Here is a 5,000-nt window from a genome sequence, read left to right as displayed (position 1 = left end):
TAGGGAAGCTTGTTTGGATTGGGTCATATAAGTAAATGATGTGCTGATACCACTTTAAATACAATTTGTGGTCATTGACCTGAATTACTCTGGTTGCCCACAAGAATTAGACAAAGTTGCATCAATAAGTTTGTCAGATGTTTAAAATTGATTTGATAACACTCCGTGGGGACAGATTCCTTAATAAACTCATAACGTATCGCGGGCCAAATTGAAGATGCCGGCGGGCCGCGGTTGGCCCGCGGGCCTTATTTTGGATACCACTGCTGTCGGTAAAATTGCAATTTCCAAAGCCAACAAAAAAAAAAAACACTCCAACGTAAGTAAAGTAAGGCTCCACCATTTATAAAATGCGCTAGCTTGATGCTAATATACATTGGCTTTGCTATTGACGTACTGATTAATTAAAATGAGCAATTTTACACGGCGATTCCAACACCTCCCAATGTGTTGATTAAAAATGTAAGATGTACGTTATAACCAAACAGCTGGTGCTTAATAAGTACAATACTTACAGTATTAACACTTGGTAGGGCGCAACAGAGAGCAAAGACTGAACCGACTAAAATTAAGCACTACTGCCATCTATCGTCTTGGACTTGCAACTATACTTGCAACCTAATGTCATACTTGCCAATGAGACTCAGAAATGTGGTGATAAAACAAGATATAACAAGTAAATGTTGCAATAAAAATTTAAATTTAACATAAAAAACAATTAATATTTATCAACACATGCAAAAAACACTAAATTGGTACCGTTGAGTACTCATATTGACCCCTAGGTACCAGTAATTGGTACCACATCGGTACTGTATCGGTTCAAATGTTTTAGCTATTTCCCACAACAAGCCAACTAATCTAAGCCACTAACCCTCGCCTCCATGGTGGCAAAATAGGGTTTCTTACAAGTAATATTATCACTGGAAGATGAGGACTAGTTAAACATGCTACACTACACACCAATAGAAGATACAATAAGCCATGCTAACCGCTAAGTTAGACATCTCAAATGTAAACGGGTTGGCGGATCGGTGCAATAATTGACAGGAACAATACCAAGTATAATATCAATATATGGTGGATACTACAGAAATTAGATTTTACGGGTAAAAAACTAAACATTTCATTAAGAACCAATAATAGTTTTTGTTTATGTTAAGTAATTTTGTGCCATTGACTTGATTTTACTCAAAATTAAATAAAAAGATGATAAAAGGACTAAAGAAGCACATTAATTATTTCATTAATGTTTTTGTTTGATTATAATTGTGATCAAAAATGTAATCATTCAAATGATCAGTATCAGCATAGTATGACCGATACTGCCCCTGTAACTACTTGGTAATGGATCGATACCCACATTTCTAGTATCATCCAAAACTAATGTAAACCCAGCAGGCACAAGACATGAAAACAACGTTGAGAATTTGTTGAACTAGGTCCTGATGTTGAGCAAATTAAACATAACGTTGAAACAACAGGCTTTCTGACGACGTTTATTCAATGTCAGGTTCTGACGTTGATTTGACCTTTGATATTTGGTCATTTTCCAACCAAAATTCTACAACACAAATACGTTGAAACAACATGCTTTTTGACAACGTTTATTCAATGTTGGGTTCTGACGTTGATTTGATCATTGAAATTTGGTCATTTCCCAACCAATATTCCACAACACAAATACAACGTTAAAACAACATGCTTTTTGACGACGTTTATTCAATGTTGGGTTCATACGTTGATATGACCATTGAATTTTGGTCATATTCCAACCAATATTCTACAACACAAATACAACGTTGAAACAACATGCTTTTTGACAACGTGTATTCAATGTTGGGTTCTGACGTTGATTTGACCATTGAATTTTGGTCATTTCCCAACCAAAAGTCTACAACACAAATACAACGTTGAAACAATGTTTTTTGACTACGTTTATTTAATTTCAGGTTCTAACATTGATTTGACCATTGAATTTTGGTCATATTCCAACCAATATTCTACAACACAAATACAACGTTGAAACAACATGCTTTTTGACGACATTTATTCAATGTTGGGTTCTGACGTCGAGTTTGATCATTGAAATTTGGTCATTTTCCAACCAAAATTCTACAACACAAATACAACGTTGAAACAACATACTTTTTGATAACGTTTATTCAATGTCAGGTTCTGACGTTGATTTGACCATTGAATTTTGGTCATTTTCCAACCAAAATTCTACAACACAAATACACCGTTGAAACAACATGCATTTTGACGACGTTTATTCAATGTTGGGTTCTGACGTTGATTTGACCATTGAAATTTGGTCATTTCCAAACCAAAATTCTACAGCATAAATACAACGTTGAAACAACATACCTTTTGACAACGTTTAATCAATGTTGGGTTCTGACGTTGATTTGACCATTGAAATTTGGTCATTTCCAAACCAAAATTCTACAACACAAATACAACATTGAAACAACATGATTTTTGACATTTATTCAATGTTGGGTTAAGACGTTGATTTGATCATTGACATTTGGTCATTTTCCAACCAAAATTCTACAACACAAATACGTTGAAACAACATGCTTTTTGACGACGTTTATTCAATGTTGGGTTCTGACGATTTGACCATTGAAATTTGGTCATCTTCCAACCAAAATTCTCCAACACAAATACAACATTGAAACAACATGCTTTTTGATGTTTATTCAATGTTGGGTTAAGACGTTGATTTGATCATTGATATTTGGTCATTTTCCAACCAAAATTCTACAACACAAATACGTTGAAACAACATGCTTTCTGACGACGTTTATTCAATGTTGGGTTCTGACGATTTGACCATTGAAATTTGGTCATCTTCCAACCAAAATTCTCCAACAGAAATACAACATTGAAACAACATGCTTTTGGATGTTTATTCAATGTTGGGTTAAGACGTTGATTTGATCATTGATATTTGGTCATTTCCAACCAAAATTCTACAACACAAATACGTTGAAACAACATGCTTTCTGACGACGTTTATTCAATGTTGGGTTCTGACGTTGATTTGACCATTGATATTTGGTAATTTCCCAACCAAAACTCTACAACACAAATGCAACGTTGAAACAACATGCTTTTTGACGACGTTTATTCAATGTTGGGTTCTGACGTTCATTTTGATCATTGAAATTTGGTCATTTTCCAACCAAAATTCTACAACATAAATACAACGTTGAAACAACATACCTTTTGACAACGTTTATTCAATGTTGGGTTCTGACGTTGATTTGACCATTGAAATTTGGTCATTTCCAAACCAAAATTCTACAACACAAATACAACGTTGAAACAACATGATTTTTGACATTTATTCAATGTTGGGTTAAGACGTTGATTTGATCATTGATATTTGGTCATTTTCCAACCAAAATTCTACAACACAAATACGTTGAAACAACATGCTTTTTGACGTTTATTCAATGTTGGGTTCTGACGATTTGACCATTGAAATTTGGTCATCTTCCAACCAAAATTCTCCAACACAAATACAACATTGAAACAACATGCTTTTTGATGTTTATTCAATGTTGGGTTAAGACGTTGATTTGATCATTGATATTTGGTCATTTTCCAACCAAAATTCTACAACACAAATACGTTGAAACAACATGCTTTCTGACGACGTTTATTCAATGTTGGGTTCTGACGATTTGACCATTGAAATTTGGTCATCTTCCAACCAAAATTCTCCAACAGAAATACAACATTGAAACAACATGCTTTTGGATGTTTATTCAATGTTGGGTTAAGACGTTGATTTGATCATTGATATTTGGTCATTTCCAACCAAAATTCTACAACACAAATACGTTGAAACAACATGCTTTCTGACGACGTTTATTCAATGTTGGGTTCTGACGTTGATTTGACCATTGATATTTGGTAATTTCCCAACCAAAACTCTACAACACAAATGCAACGTTGAAACAACATGCTTTTTGACGACGTTTATTCAATGTTGGGTTCTGACGTTCATTTTGATCATTGAAATTTGGTCATTTTCCAACCAAAATTCTACAACATAAATACAACGTTGAAACAACATACCTTTTGACAACGTTTATTCAATGTTGGGTTCTGACGTTGATTTGACCATTGAAATTTGGTCATTTCCAAACCAAAATTCTACAACACAAATACAACGTTGAAACAACATGATTTTTGACATTTATTCAATGTTGGGTTAAGACGTTGATTTGATCATTGATATTTGGTCATTTTCCAACCAAAATTCTACAACACAAATACGTTGAAACAACATGCTTTTTGACGTTTATTCAATGTTGGGTTCTGACGATTTGACCATTGAAATTTGGTCATCTTCCAACCAAAATTCTCCAACACAAATACAACATTGAAACAACATGCTTTTTGATGTTTATTCAATGTTGGGTTAAGACGTTGATTTGATCATTGATATTTGGTCATTTTCCAACCAAAATTCTACAACACAAATACGTTGAAACAACATGCTTTCTGACGACGTTTATTCAATGTTGGGTTCTGACGTTGATTTGATCATTGATATTTGGTCATTTTCCAACCAAAATTCTACAACACAAATACGTTGAAACAACATGCTTTTTGACGACGTTTATTCAATGTTGGGTTCTGACGATTTGACCATTGAAATTTGATCATCTTCCAACCAAAATTCTCCAACACAAATACAACATTGAAACAACATGCTTTTTGATGTTTATTCAATGTTGGGTTAAGACGTTGATTTGATCATTGATATTTGGTCATTTTCCAACCAAAATTCTACAACACAAATACGTTGAAACAACATGCTTTTTGACGACGTTTATTCAATGTTGGGTTCTGACGATTTGACCATTGAAATTTGATCATCTTCCAACCAAAATTCTCCAACACAAATACAACATTGAAACAACATGCTTTTTGATGTTTATTCAATGTTGGGTTACGACGTTGATTTGATCATTGAT

At 33.8% G+C, this 5,000-nt stretch overlaps 1 protein-coding gene across 1 annotated transcript in view; it reads left to right on the top strand.

Moving 5' to 3' along the window:
• LOC133634279 (glutamate receptor ionotropic, NMDA 2A-like) overlaps positions 1–5,000 on the top strand; it is a 393,451-nt gene that overhangs the window by 338,187 nt on the left and 50,264 nt on the right. The window lies entirely within an intron of this gene.

This window comes from Entelurus aequoreus, linkage group LG18, assembly GCF_033978785.1.
Source record: "Entelurus aequoreus isolate RoL-2023_Sb linkage group LG18, RoL_Eaeq_v1.1, whole genome shotgun sequence".
Lineage (NCBI taxonomy): Eukaryota > Metazoa > Chordata > Actinopteri > Syngnathiformes > Syngnathidae > Entelurus > Entelurus aequoreus.
Note: the sequence above shows the minus strand (reverse complement) of the source record. Positions and strands in the feature narration are given on the sequence as shown.